Here is a 15,999-nt window from a genome sequence, read left to right on the forward strand (position 1 = left end):
TGAAGAGCTATAACTGATTTGTACACTGAATATATGTTCATTAAAAAAACCACAAATTCTTCTGGGGAGCAGTGCTTTGGGGAGCAGGGACAAGACTGGGATGCACCCAAGCAGCTTACTCTGGGCAGGAAGCAAGAGAAGCGCCTACAGACTCATTGTGGTGCTGGAAGGGGCTGATCTGGAGAGAGTCAAGGTAGGAAAAACAGATGAGCTACTCAACTATGAGAAGCACAAGTCTATGTTGCTGAAGAATGGATAAGACCCTGGGGAAGTGAGCCAGACATAGCTCACCAGAGTTTGCTGATGTTGATGCACAGTCCCCTGAACTCAGCAGGGCTGCTGCAGGTTTATATCCACACCCAAAAGAACATGTTGCTGATTCAAGTGAACGCCCAGACCCACATTCCCACACTTTGACTGCTTTTGTGGATGCATGGTTCAGCTTTCACACATTCTGTTTGAGCAGCTGATGGTGCCCAGAAGCTCTTGAATGTGAGTCATAATCCAGTGTCACATCACCTCCCAGGTGGATGCATGAAAATTGGCACTTCTTTCTCTGCCCCAGTAGTCAGCGAGGTGGGACAGCTGGTGCCCAGCAGTGACCCTATGGTTTCTGTGGTCAGGGTCATTGCCCATGGCAGGGTCGGCCTAGAATTCAGAGAGAAAGTGCTCACCATCACAACTACTCCCTTTCTGCTACTCTCACCTGTGCAAAACTTACTACAGCTTTTGAAGACTCTGGGGTGTGGTTGGAAGATACGATCAGACAGTTGGGGGTTCGGAACCAAGCCTTGTTGACATTGTGTCCCCTGTTCTGAACTGACAGCTGGGAACTGAGCTTCCTGCACCAAGGCCTTGGAGTCTGGGTAAGTCACTGTTGTTCCTTTGCTCTTTGTTTATCCTATGAATACTGTTCTTGTGAAACAAAACAAACAAAAAGACCCAAATTATTGAAATTTGACTCTAGTAGATTTGGTAATTGATAAATTGTATCTATCCCCCCCCTGATTTTTATATGTAAACAAGTCAACCTGCTTATATTCCATAATGAATTGGGATATGTGAAATAAACCCAAAATTAATACTTAGAATAAAATAACCATCATTCTTTATTTATGATTGTTTTTATTTTATTTTTTTGACAGGCAGAGTGGACAGTGAGAGAGAGAGACAGAGAGAAAGGTCTTCCTTTGCCGTTGGTTCACCCCCCCAATGACTGCTGCGTTGATCCGAAGCCAGGAACCAGGTGCTTCTCCTGGTCTCCCATGCTGGTGCAGGGCCCATGGACTTGGGCCATCCTCCACTGCACTCCTGGGCCACAGCAGAGAGCTGGACTGGAAGAGGAGCAACCAGAACAGAATTTGGCGCCCAACCGGGACTAGAACCTGGGGTGCCAGCGCCACAGGCGGAGGATTAGCTTATTGAGCCACGGCGCCGGCCTATTTATGATTTTTAAAAATGATTTATTTGTTTGAAAGGAAGACTTACAGAGAGAGAGGGAGAGAGAGATTCCATCTTCTGATTCACTTCCCAAATGGCTGCAACAGCTCGGACTTGGTCAGGTCCAAGCCAGAAGCCTATAACTCTATCTGGTCTCATATGTACTTGGGCCATCTTCTGCTGCCCTGACAGGTGCATTAGCAAGGAGTTGGATTGAAAGAGGAGCAGCTGAGACATGAACCATGTTGGTGTTACAGGCAGAGGCTTAATCCACTGCCCACAATACCAGTCCCTAAAATTGCCATCATTCTTCTCATCTGGCATCTTATTTTGAAGCACTTAGTAGGCATTAAATGACAACATTAGAGCATTATATACCCAGAGGAGTCATTGAAATTTCATTATTTGTCTGTTATCATGTGTTCATTTCATTTTAATGGCCATCATCGTTTATGAACTTCCAACAAAGTACTTAAAGTGTACATTTAAAAAATAAGTTTAATTAAAGTGTGAGCTTGAAGTAATTGTAGCAGATTAAAGAAGCAATACAGTCTGGCATTGTTTTTCTAGGAACTAAATGAAAGAAAAAAATACGGAGTAGGCATTTAGTTTAGTCTTCTTTGAGACATCACCAGGGGCTCCCACATCCTATATCAGAGTGTCTGGTTCAAGCCCTAACTCTGATTCTCATCCTACTTCTTGCTAATCCACACCTTGGAAAGGCAACTATGTTGGCTAAAGTACTTCGATATTCCTGCTGCCTACACTGGGGGCCCAGATAGGAGTTCCTGGCTGCTGGCTTTGGTCTGACCCAGCCTTGCTTGTTGTAGGCATTTGGGGAATGAATCAATGGATGGAAGAGTGCTGTCATTTTGTCCTTCTGTCTCTCAGTGTTTGTATCTCTCTGTCTTCAAATGAAATGAAAATAAATAAACAAAAAAAATACTTTCCTAATTCATTAATCATTTTTATGAAGCTTCTAAATATTTTAAAAAATTTAAAGAGAAAGTGACAATTCAAAAAGAACTACAAGGCATAAGTAGAAAGTATCTTTTTTTAGAATGAAGTAAGTGAATTACCATTATTTGAAGTTGTTTTTGGTTCTGAATGAAGAATTACTTGACTACATGTAAAGAGTCTGAGAATTGCACTCAGAATTTTATCCAGCAATATCTTTCTTATTATTGGCAAAGAAAGTACAGTGCATATGTGACTGATGACTATTAAAATTCAATGATGAAGAAAACAAATTAAAAAAACAATGAAAAGAAGAAGTCATAAATTAGTTAATGATATAGTTTCAAGAATTGAATACAGTTATACATTTCTTTATTTTGTTGTGTTTAACTGTTGCAGCTGCTTCTAAAACAGCCCCCAAAGAGTTCACCTTCCAGATCTACTCATTTGTATCTTTCCCTGCCCAGGAATATGGGCTGGACCTAGTGATTTGTTCCAAGGAATAGGCTGTGGCCATAAAGATGACACGTGGCACCTAAGTCTGACTGACTTTTGCCCTGTTTGCTCCATCTCTCCTGCCCTCTCTCGTGCCGAGACACTGATGTGCTGTGCTTGGAGCCACTCTCTGGAGTCATTTACCTGGTGAGTGACATAACTGCACCACCAAACATGGGATGTCATTGCTGAAGGAAATATAACTATGTTATGATTGTATCACTGCATTTTATAACTCAATAAAGTGCCAATCATGACATATTTTGGTAGGATAAAAAGTCAATGTACATGAAGAATCTTCATTGTGGACTAGCTAGAGTTGCTGACTAACTTCTAAAAATGAAAAAAAATATATATATATGTGATTTTTTTCACACTTCAGCACACACACACAAACACACAAAAGGCCTTCAAAAATTTCCTGGAAAATGGGGATTATGAAAGAATTGTGCCTAGACTTCAACATTTTTTACACCAAAATAAAGTTTTAATTCCATTTCCTGTGATCTTTTTGAAGCCCTATTGTGTATATGCATGTATGTAATGTTTTTTTCTCCCAACATGGATCAGAGGAAGAAAAAAGAGAGCCCAAATAAATATCTATTGTCAATAAAAGCACACAAGAAATACACACCTACAAAATGAATAAGATGCATAACCTACTATTTCAAAACAAAATATGAACCATTAAAATAATTACATATTAATAATCATTTTTCTTTACAAATAGTTTCAAATGTCACATTTCAGAAAAAGTTGCCTGCACATAACACCATTGCTTCATGGAAACATAGTGTTGAATCAAGTTTGCCTTAAAAATGTGAAACATTTCCCAAATAATGCTGTTTTCCCCTGAGATGAGATGTGTCTGAGCTGCTTCTCAGGGACAAGAGGGACTAACAGGAGTAGACAGGCGGTCTCCTTAAAGCTAAGCTCTGGTCAAGGGATCTAATCAGAGGTCAAGGTCTCAGCCTTGGAAGAGAGAGAGGGATGACTGGGAGTTCTCAGCTCCTCCTTTACTCAAACCTATCTCATGAGAAACTGAAATCCATAGCAAATTTTTCACTGGATTCTGTCTGGCCAGAATCAAGTGGATGCAGCCAATTATGCATGAGTGTCGATCAATTCTGCTGTATACCTCTTTCTCCTGCTTCCTTTTACAGTTTTTTTTTTTTTTTTAATAAAGCTTGGTTGTTTTAGCATGCTGAACAACAGAATAATTTGATTCCATTTTGCAAATTGGACACTTACCTTTGAAATTTAATTCTACCTACTAATAAACAGAATGCTTTCACCGCACAAAGGAATTGAGGCATTTGATGCCATTGTTGTATCAAATTAGTAAAGGTGAAACTTTATGATTCTTGAAGTACTTTTAAGTAAAAATGGCTAATTGGAACATCTGATATTTCCCAGATCAACATATGTTTTAAAGATTTTATAGTATTAGTGTCAAACAAAATCACATGCATGTGTGTGTACTGTGAAACAAAATACCATAATAGATCACTGCAAATTCATTGGCAAATTGCCCCAGATGAGAAGTCATAGAACAACAACTGTTTTAACTTCCATCTGCTCCTGGCTTCCCTAAATGATCACCAGCACCTGGATTTAGTATGCTTGTGGGTCATTATATTTGGAGATAAGGTCTTTAAAGATTTACTTATTTGAAAAGCAGGGTCACACACATATATGCACACACAACACACAGAGTGAGAGAGAGAGAGAGAGGAAGAGAGGGAGAGGAAAGATTTTCCATCTGCTGGATCACCCCCCAAGTGTCCTCAGCTGCCAGTCCTGGGTCAGGCTGAGTGAAACCAGGAGCCAGGAACTCCATCCAGGTCTTCCACATCCATGCCAAGGACCCAAGCACTTGCACCATCATCGGCTGCTTTCCAAGGGTGTTAGCAGTGAGATGGATTGGGAAAGAACCATCCAGGACTTAAATTCCCTGTTGGGAGTGCACGAAAAGCAGATGGTAGCAAAAGGTGGTTTAACTCATTGCATCACAACACTGGCCCAGGGCAATAAAGTCTTTTTTTTTTTTTTTTTTAAAGATTTTTTTTTTTTTGACAGGCAGAGTGGACAGTGAGAGAGAGAGACAGAGAGAAAGGTCTTCCCTTTTGCCGTTGGTTCACCCTCCAATGGCCGCCGCGGCCAGCGCACTGCGGCCAGCACACCGCGCTGATCCGATGGCAGGAGCCAGGTACTTCTCCTGGTCTCCCATGGGGTGCAGGGCCCAAGCACTTGGGCCATCCTCCACTGCACTTCCTGGCCACAGCAGAGAGCTGGCCTGGAAGAGGGGCAACCGGGACAGAATCCGGCGCCCCGACCGGGACTAGAACCCGGTGTGCCGGCGCCGCAAGGCGGAGGATTAGCCTAGTGAGCCGCTGCGCTGGCATAAAGTCTTTAAACATGAATCTACCTGGGGCCAGCGCTGTGGTGCAGCGGGTTAACGCCCTGGCCTGAAGCGCCGGGATCCCATGTGGGCACCAGTTCGAGACCCGGCTGCTGCACTTCCAATCCAGCTCTCTGCTATGACCTGGGAGAGCAGTAGGGGATGGCCCAAGTCCTTGGGCCCCTGCACCCACATGGGAGATCTAGAAGAAGCTCCTGGCTCCCGGCCCAGTCTGTAGTATTTTCTTATGGAAGTCCTAGCAAATAATTACAATATAGTATTCAGCTTTGTTTCATTTTCATCTTTTAAAATGCCATAATTTTATGTGACTTTTTTCATTCAATGTTTTCTTTTGTAAACTAAGTAGTGGAATCATGGAGAGCTGGTTAACACATATTCCCCAGAATATAATCTAATATATCTCCATGCACAGACATTTAGTTATTCTTCTGTTACTGAAGTCTGAATTACTTCCAACCTTTTTACTTTTACTCACAATACTTTTATGAACTCTGTTATCCATGTTTTCTGGTGCATATGTGAAATGGCTTTATAGCAGCTTTGAATTCTCAATTGATTGGATCTTGATCTCAGGCAATCCTCAGACAGCTGGTCAAATGCAATGACTTAATTTGCTTTGCTTTTGCGCCTTTGTGTTACTCTGTCCTCTAGTGATTGTTCTCATCTGCAGACTGGATGAAGCTGCCTTCTGGAAGGAAAAAAAAAAAAAAAAAGAATTCAATTCAAAGAATGTGACTCTTCTTGAAGTTGGAGATGACTTGGGCATCTCACTTTCATATCCTCTAGACTTAAATCAGTCATATAATATAAAAGTATAAATAAAGCATATGGGTAACTTAATTGTGTGTGTGTGTGTGTGTGTGTGTGTATTATGATATAATTGAACCATGACCCCAGTGGAGAATTTTCCTTCAGGTGATCTAAAATGCTATTAGCCATGTCATTGAACAATAACCAGACAGTAAGAGTACAGCCTTAGAATGTCTTTTTTTTTCCTTTTTGTTTGTGGAATAGAGCATTTTTTTAATAATATTTATTTATTTACTTGAAAGTCAGAGTTTCACAGAGAGAGAGAGGTCTTCCATCCGCTGGTTCATGCCCCAATTTTCCGCAATGGCCAGAACTGCCCCATCCGAAGCCAGGAGCCAGGAGTTTCTTCCGGGTCTCCGACATGGGTGCAGGGGCCCAAGGACTTGGGCCATCTTCTACTGCTTTCCCAGGCCATAGCAGAGAGCTGGATGGGAAGTAGAGCAGCCAGGACTCGAACCGACGCCCATATGGGATGCCGGCACTGCAGATGGTGGCTTTACCTACTATACCACAGTGTCAGCCCTGGAATAGAGCATTTTTATGGAAGAGTCTTTCTCTTAGGCATACATTCCCCACAGTCTTATCCCGTTAAACTTCATATAAAAGGGGCTTCCATAGCCTTGGAAACTCATGACTGGTGCATAGGGAGATTACTGATGCCGTAAACAGGAGTGTCAATTTGTAAAGTCAACAACAGGAGTCACTGTGCACTTACTCCTCATGTAGGATCTCTGTCCTTAATGTGCTCTACATTGAGACTTAATGCTATAATGAGTACTCAAACAGTATATTTCACTTTGTGTTTCTATGGGGGTGCAAACTGTTGACATCTTTACTTAATGTATACTAAACTGATCTTCTGTTAAAAAAAAAAGGAAGAAATTAGCAATTCCCAACTTGACTCTCACTGGGATTAAACATGACAATAGGTCTGATCTGATTTCATCATCATTTAAAAAATCATCTATTATTTTTCACTTTATGTTTCTGTGTGGGAGCAAACTGTTGAAATCTTTACTTAATGTATGGTAAACTGATCTTCTGTATATAAAGAGAATCAAAAATGAATCTTGATGTGAATGGAGGGGAGAGGGAGTGGGAGAGGGGAGGGTTGCGGGTGGGAGGGACATTATGGGGGGGAAGCCATTGTAATCCATAAGCCGTACTTTGGAAATTTATATTCATTAAATAAAAGTTAAAAAAAATCTAAAGTTCTTATCAAACATCCATGGTTATGCCCTGACTTCTCCTCCTGTGTTTGTCTCCTTTGTCCATTGTGCTCAAGGGACTGCGCTTACCTTGCTGTCACGTCCATCCCAACTTCAGGGCCTTTGTGACGCTGCCCCTCAGCCTGAACTTCTCTTTCCTGACCTCTTTTCGTGACTGGCTCCAGCAAAGCTGCAATGTGATTTCTGAGAGAAGCCTTTCCTATGTGGGGAAAAACAAAAACAAAAACAAAAACAAAAAACTCCCCACTTCCTGGACATGCACCATCCTTTATTTTCCCAGTAGAACCTGCTGCATCAACATCCACCTTATCTGGTTTGCTTCTCTCTGGACTCTTATTGCCTTGGTGCTCACGACAGAGTATAAGCACTGTGAGAGCAGGGACCTCATGGGAATGACTCTCTCAAGGAGTCAGAGCCAAAATAAATCCCGGCACACAGGGGTGTTTGAGTACACCCTCTAAACAAATGCAGTGGCTGCAGGGACAAGGGGGCATTCGGCTTTGCATGGACAGACAGCCTCTCTATGTTTCAACATCTCATCCATTTGATTCTGTAGACTTCCTGTGATCAGAGATAGCACCCTCAGTTTTCACTGCTATGTCGAGGTGTTTAACTACAGTCCTTAAAGTCTGTATAATATTTTTAAAAAAGTCTCTTACAACTTCTTTTTTCATTCTTCAAATTTTTGACATAGAATAGACTTCATCTGTATAAATACTGAAGTTGCATCCCAGAGGCCTCCGTGAGTCCCTCAATTCATTTAGTTGGCCCAGGGTTGATGCTTTCTGGCATCAAATCTCAGAATTATCCTACTCAGCTCCTGTGTTCAAGCAACACACACGAAAATTTTCTAAGTCCATAAAATAAAACCATTGATTTTTTTACAAAAATGAGACAAAATGTGAAAATAATGGAAGTTGAAACACTAGCGCCTATCTGGAGAGATCCAGCGCTTTCTTATATTTTAGCTATTATCTCTTCCCTCCTCTGTTTGGTAGTTGTGACTGGGTGGTCGATGAGGAAGAGAGAAGCAGATGAGAAGGCAGTGCAGAAAAGTTTCTCCTTCACCCCACAGCAGAATATTGTGTGCTGTGTGTCCGGAGGCAGATAGAAAGGTAGGAAGGGGGCAGGGTGGAGTTGCAGCACAATGTGAAGGCTCTGGCTGTCTGCACCGCTGGCTCCTTCCCCAGGGCAGTTACACGTGAAACTGGACCCACTTTAAAGGTAGTACTTACATGCTTATAAGAACAAATGGGACCTGCTTGTCATTGTGGGGGAGATATTGCAGGCGTGCACACAAACTCTGCATGGACGTATGTGCTTTATTTTTCCTGAGGCGAACAATCATGCCTTTCAGCAAATCTCTTATGTGTTCACGGTCAATTAAAAATTAAATGCACTATGATTTTGATTCTTCCTTGTTTTAAAGATTCATTAATTTGTCCAAAAGGAATGGCCACAACAGCCAGAGCTGGACTGGGCTGAAGCCAGGAATCAGGAACACGAGATGGGTCTTCCATCTGGTTGAAGGGGCACAAGCACTCAGGCCATCTTCCGCTTCCTCCTCAGGCACATTGGCAAGTTGCTGGATGAGAAGCAGAGCGGGTGGTAGTGGAACGGACACTCTGATGTGAGGTGCCTGCATTGTCAACAGCGTCGTACCCTGTTGCTCCACCATACCAGCCCCTGATGCTCTCATTCTTGGGCGCTGTTAGTAAACCAATAATGACTAAAGTACCACTATTTATAAGGCAATGAACAGGATATCTGAGATCTATTGAAGATTAATATAAAGGCCTTCAGAGAACTTTTAAGTTTTATTTATTTATTTATTTATTTATTTATTTTAACAGGCAGATTTAGACAGTGAGAGAGAAAGACAGAGAGAAAGGTCTTCCTTCTGTTGGTTCATCCCCCAAATGGCTGCTACGGCCAGCGCTGCGCTGATCTGAAGCCAGGAGCCAGGTGCTTCCTCCTGGTCTCCCATGCAGGTACAGGGCCCAAGCACTTGGGCCATCCTCCACTGCCTTCCCGGGCCACAGCAGAGAACTTGACTGGAAGAGGAGCAACCGGGACAGAATCCGGCGCCCCAACTGGGACTAGAACCTGGTGTGCCGGCGCCGCAGGTGGAGGATTAGCCAAGTGAGCTGTGGAGCCGGCCGAACTTTTAGTTTTCACTTTTTAAGTTGCATTTATTTATTTGAAAGACAAAATGACAGAGAGGACGAGAAAGAGAATTCTGTCTATTTGCTTATTCACTCCCCAAATGCCTGCAAAAGCCAGGGCTGAGACAGGCTGATGCCAGGAGTCAGGACTTCCCTCTAGGTATCTGATGTGGATGGGAGGGAACCAATGCCAGGCTCATTGACAGGAAGATAAATTGTAAGGGGAAGAAGGCAATCCATCACAGATACTCTGATACAGGATATGGATGTCCCAAGAGATGGCTTAACCCATTGTGCCTCTGCCTCCCCACCTTAGGAAGCTTGATTCATTGGGGAAGAAGGACTAACACATAGAACAAGAGGATCTTAATCCTATTGGTGGGTGGGTGGGATATGGAGGAATCATGTTGGCAAAGGTATATTTCATTAATCTTTGAGTCATTGATGGGATACAGAGAAGGTACAATTAGTAACACATCAAAGACAGAAGCTGAGATGAAGAAAAAGAGACATAAAAGAAGACTAGCAATAAGGAGAATTGATGAAAATATCAGGGATAGGTTTCAAAACACAGGTGAGACAGAAAATACATGTATTCCCGAACATTCTGTGAAGATAATTAGCTTGATTCTCGTTTCAGTAAGAAGACATTGCTATTTCCTTGAGATATAGAGAAATATGCTAAGTAAGCATTAGATACAAAGTGAAGGTGAGAGCAGAGGGGATGGGGAAGGAGAAGTTTATATTCTTGTAGAAACTAGAAAAGTCAACTGTACAGTACAAATTCAACTTCTCTGACCTCATTCATGAATTCAATAGGCATCTTTTGGCACTCTTCCCCTGTCAGTCACCAGGTTAGTTTGTGAAAGAACAAGGAAAACAAGATAACAGGGCTTAGAAATGTTCACAGAAGAGACACACAAAGAGAGCCAGGGGCACATTTTCTTACCATCATACTTTTTACATGTTTCTTAGTTTTTCTCTAGCTTAAAATAATGCTGTGCAAAGAATGACAACTATTTGATTTTCTTTTCCTTGGTATCTTGGTATTTTTGCGTGGGCTTCCAAAGGATTTATTTTTCTTGACATCTCAATAATTTTACTCTAAATAATCTTGATGTTGATAATTCTAAGCCAATAATTTCAGATATTTATTGTGTGTCTTCAGCACATACTTTCATTTATCGTCATCATTATTATTATTTTAAGAAAGATTGAATTATTGGTTTTAGTTTTTTTTTTTTTTCATTTTTGGATTCTGTTTGGGATCTTAGAGATTTCTATTACAGACATGTTGAATTGGGTGGGAGGGTGGTTATGGGGTGAAGAACCACTATAATCCAAAAGTTGTACTTTTGAAATTTATATTTATTAAATAAAATTTTTCTATTAAAAAGCAAAATATGTTGAATCCTCTTTGCTTATGTATTAAAGGTGTCATATGCTCTTGAGTTTTTAATCACTTCCTTTATTTCTTACCTCAATTTTTTATATTTAATATATTCATTATCTTTAAGACATTATTTGTTATATTTATTTGTTTTTGTTTCTTTTATTAAGTCAGTAGTTCTGAAGTAATGTTTTCTATTTCTTATTCTGTCCTAATTCTAACATTTTATTCCTGAGAATTTCTGATTCTGATTATCCTACTGTTTCATATATTGTATTTATTTTATTTTATTTGAAAGACAGAGCAATGAGGGGAGAGAGAGAGAGAGAGGAGAGAGAGAGAGAGAGAGAGAGAGAGAATCTTCTGTTTTCTGGCTCAATCTGCAGATTACTGGAAGAGCACAGCAGAAGCCTGGGTTGGGCCAGGCAAAAGCCAGGAATCAGGAACTCCGTCTGGGTCTCGCACACAGGTGGCAGAGACCAAAGTACTTGGGCTTCATCTGTCGCCTCCCCAAGTGCATATGTAGGACATTGTATTGGAAGTGGATCAGCCAGGACTTGAACAGGAACACCGATATGGAATGCTGCTATCATATTCTGGGGGTTAACTCCTGTGTCACAATACCAGTTCCTATTTTGTTCATTTTTTAAATGGTGTGTTGTTTTCAATATTAGATGAGGCGCCGCGGCTCAATAGGCTAATCCTCTGCCTGCGGCGCCGGCACACCGGGTTCTAGTCCCGGTTGGGGCGCCGGATTCTGCCCCAGTTGCCCCTTTTCCAGGCCAGCTCTCTGCTGTGGCCCGGGAATGCAGTGGAGGATGGCCCAAGTACTTGGGCCCTGCACCCCATGGGAGACCAGGAGAAGCACCTGGCTCCTGCCAGATCAGCGCGGTACACTGGCCGCAGCAGCCATTGGAGGGTGAACCAATGGCAAAAGGCCTTTCTGTCTTTCTCTCTCACTGTCCACTCTGCCTGTCAAAAAAAAATATATATATTAGATGAAACATCTCATTTGCTTTGTAGGCTCTTTCTGGTATACTTTGATTGACAGTTATTTGCGTTTTACCTTTTTAAGGTTACAGCCCTAGAATCCTCTCTTCTGTGTATTCACATAATTTCAAAAAGGGGTCCCAGGCTCTGTTTCTATGCTCCTGCTTTTTATATAAATGTTTAGGATCCTCTATGTCTGGGGTGTTATTCTGGAATGCCTGGCTAATTTTAAGAATTCCTTTGCAGAATATTCTTTTGATTCTTTTTTAGTTTCCACCTCTTTGCTTCCATTTACGATCTCTGGCTGGTAGTCACCACCTGCATCCCATCTAAGTACTCTGCCACTATAGGCTGTGTTTTTTCTTTTTTTTTTTTTTTTTTTTTAATATGCCTGGTGATTTTTTGTGGAAAGTCAAGTGTCTTCTATTTTGGGAAAAGAACTGGGATAAATAAGGATTTACCATGAGCTTTTATGTTGATCTGGGGAGGTGTGGGCTGTCATTATGTTAGCTATAGCTGCATATGCCAGTAGCTTCATATTTTTCCTTTATAAATGTAAATATTGATTGATGATTTGAAAGGGGGAGAGTTGCTTCATCTATTAGTTGACTCCCCAAATACCTACTGCAGCCAGGGCTGGGGTAGGCTGAAGTTGGGACCCAGGAAGTCAGACCAGGTTTCCAGTATGAGTGGCAAGGACTCATGTATGTGAGCTATGACCTGCTGCTTCCTGGGTTATGCATTAGCAGGGAGTCAGAATTGGGAGAGGACCTGGGACTCAAGCCCAGGCCCTCCAATACGAGATGTTGGACATCCCCGCAGTGTCAACAGTTCCACCCACTGCTCACCTCTATGTCTCCCGTAGTTTATTTTTGTCTTACCTCTCCACTTTGGCTCCCTGAATCGTTCTCAACAGAGACAGCAGCCCTTAAGAGCTTTTTATTCTTATGCTAGTCCACATTCAGCCTGCAACAATTCCCCAAAACGATCACATAAGTGCCCCAACCCACTTATGGCTCCAGTAACTTCTGCTGCAGGTGAACAGGTACGGATTGGAGCTCTCTGGATTTCCAGGTGGCTATTTGCTCTGAGATCTCAGTTCTCTGATGGGCCCAAGGAAAGTTGTTGCGTTTTAATGTATATAGCTTTTCTTATAAAACCTGCTGGGATAATGCCAAAGCTCTGAACACATTGGAAAGGACAACAGGATATTCCATTTTTAAACTCTGCAAGACCTATCCACACTGTGCCAGCCTCTTCAGAACTTCGTGGCTTATTTTGTGTGTAGATTCTGATGCAGTTGAAAAACTTCCTCTCTGTGGTCAAGGCTGCTTCTGGACTTGATCACCCTTGGAATCCAGGGGTGCAAATCTGGGGGTTCCCCACTGCATGAGCTGCCAATCTCCAGCTTCAGCTATCTCTGCACAGTGGTTGGGTCACATGAGTTTTGTAGAGGAGGCTTTCCACAATCTGTATCTGGGGGCTTGTGCAAGAAGCTTGATACTGAATTCTGTTGAAGATCGTTCATGAGTAGGTTTTTTTTTTTTTGTTTTTTTTTTGTTTTTTTTTTTTTTGACAGGCAGAGTGGACAGTGAGAGAGAGACAGAGAGAAAGGTCTTCCTTTGCTGTTGGTTCACCCTCCAATGGCCGCTGCAGCCAGTGCGCTGCGGCTGGTGCACCGCGCTGTTCCAAAGGCAGGAGCCAGGTGCTTCTCCTGGTCTCCCATGGAGTGCAGGGCCCAACTGCACTCCCTGGCCACAGCAGAGAGCTGGCCTGGAAGAGGGGCAACCAGGACAGAATCCGGCGCCCCAACCGGGACTAGAACCCGGTGTGCCGGCGCTGCAAGGCAGAGGATTAGCCTAGTGAGCCACGGCGCTGGCATGAGTAGGTTTTAGTATCCGAGTTCTCTCACTTTTTGGGGGAAGAATGGAGGTGACACAAAAACTAAAGAGCTGCTGCTCTTGTTTTCTTACTCTTCTGGCAAGATTTAACAGGAGACTTGAAAGACCAAAAGAACCTGAAGATCTAAAGGAATTGTTTGATATCGTATCACAAAAATGATCACTGGAATAAAACATTTGCGAAGGCATTGGCATATCTTTCCAGCTACTGTCACTCAGGTACCTCTGTAGGTGGCAGGCACGTTCCTAGACTTAGCCAGTCCTTTAGGATGGGGCTGAAGGCTCTAGCAAGGGATTCTGCTCTATCTTTTTGTACGTAAATGGTTTTAGGTCATTCTGAGCTGATTTTAAACACTAATGCTCTTTTCTGGCATGACTTTAATTTTGATTGTTCATATTGTTCTAAGTCAGAGTATATGCTCCCCAGAGATAGACAATGTAAAGCTTGTCACAAAGTCTGTGCCTGATTCATTACTTGACCTTACAGTTCTTCGTGCTGTGCTATGCACACTATGGATTCTCAATAAATATTAATTGAATTGAATTGAATTTACATCTTGCTCATTTCACAAAGAGGTTAAGTGAAGAATAACAACTTCACAGCAGTACCTGCAGACTAAATTAAAGAATATCTTTGTACATCTGTAATGTCGAGAATTGGTACAATGAAAGTGTCTTATTATGAAAAAAAAATCTACATTTGGAGGAAAAACTATTCTTTAGGCACCACTGGTACTTGCTTTTAGAAAAAGCTATGATTGGCCCACTCCGCGGCTCACTAGGCTAATCTTCCACCTGCGGCACTGGTAGTCTGGGTTCTAGTCCCCGTCTGGGCGCCGGTTCTGTCCCGGTTGCTCCTCTTCCAGTCCAGCTTTCTGCTGTGGCCCGGGAAGGCAGTGGAGGATGGCCCAAGTGCTTGGGTCCTGCACCTACATGGGAGATTAGGAGGAAGCACCTGGCTTCGGATCAGTGCAGCACACTGGAGGCAGTGGCCGATAGCGACCACCTCAGGGGTGAACCAACGGAAGGAAGACCTTTCTCTCTGTCTCTCTCTCTCACTGTCTAACTCTGCCTGTCAAAAAAGAAAAAAAAAGAAAAAGCTATGATCATTTACATCAAGATTCTTCATTTTCCTCTTAGTAGTAAGTCATTGCCAAAAATTACCCAAGGACTTAATGATTTCTCTGTTACTTCCTCACAAACTTTTTGATAAAGAAATGAGATGAAAACAGACATGACAATACCACAACTTCAGAATGTCGAGGTATGCCATTAAGCATCCCTCCCGGATACTCTCTACAGTGAGGCATTTCTGTGTAAAATGTATGAGTGTGTAAGTGTCTGACTTCATCCTTATTCTTTGATGTATGCCTTTCTACAAATGAAGAAGAGGGTAATACACAGGTTATTTCTGACTTTCACATATCGGAATTTTATAAAGACAATTTTCAGTTTATAGCTACTATAAGTTTTTTTTTAATTTCCCTAGGGAATAAAATCAATCAAGATTACAAAAATATCAGACATAGAAAAATTACAAAAATGAATACCAAGAACATTTTAAAATCCTTATAGTATAATCTTCATAGTATTCCCTATTTATCATTAAAATTCATACATTTGCTTTCCTCATATAATTTTTTAAATACTTATTCATTTGAAAGTCAAAGTTAGAGAGGCATTAGCGGTATCATTTCCCAGGTGGCCACAATGGCCAGGGCTGGGCCAAAGCCAGGAGGCTGGAAGTTCATCTGGGTCTCCTACTTTGGTGGAAGGAGCCATGTACTTGGGCCGTCAGCTCCCCGGCAGGGAGCTGGATCAGAAGAGGAGCAGCTGGGACATGAACCAGAACCTACAAGGGATGGTGGTGTTGCATATGGTAGCTTTGCCAGCTGTGCCACAACACGGATCCCTCTAGATTTTTTTTTTAAATCAAAACTGTTACTAGTGAAGCCCCAAGCTTTCTGAAATGAATTTTAGTTCTCCTCAGTTAATTAGACATGCCTAGGGAAAAGTGTTCTGTGGTCAAATGAGAATTGGCAGAAGTGCCCTGTGTTATAATTGTGTAGATTTAGAATACACTTAGTAGTTAAAGTTTCTGAAAAGTTTACCAGAAATGAAGTGTGAAAAATTGTTCACACCATTTGAATATTTGATTATGAAATATGTATTTCTATTTTGTAAGACTGTCATCTGTCCA

The 15,999-nt window shown here is 42.0% G+C and overlaps 1 pseudogene; it reads left to right on the forward strand.

The window, feature by feature from the left end:
* Positions 1–294: 294 nt before the first annotated feature.
* Positions 295–818, forward strand: LOC100345535 (ribosomal RNA small subunit methyltransferase NEP1 pseudogene; annotated as a pseudogene).
* Positions 819–15,999: the final 15,181 nt, after the last annotated feature.

The sequence above is a fragment of the Oryctolagus cuniculus genome, chromosome 13 (assembly GCF_051225735.1).
Source record: "Oryctolagus cuniculus isolate XC-2025 breed Fujian yellow rabbit chromosome 13, ASM5122573v1, whole genome shotgun sequence".
NCBI lineage: Eukaryota > Metazoa > Chordata > Mammalia > Lagomorpha > Leporidae > Oryctolagus > Oryctolagus cuniculus.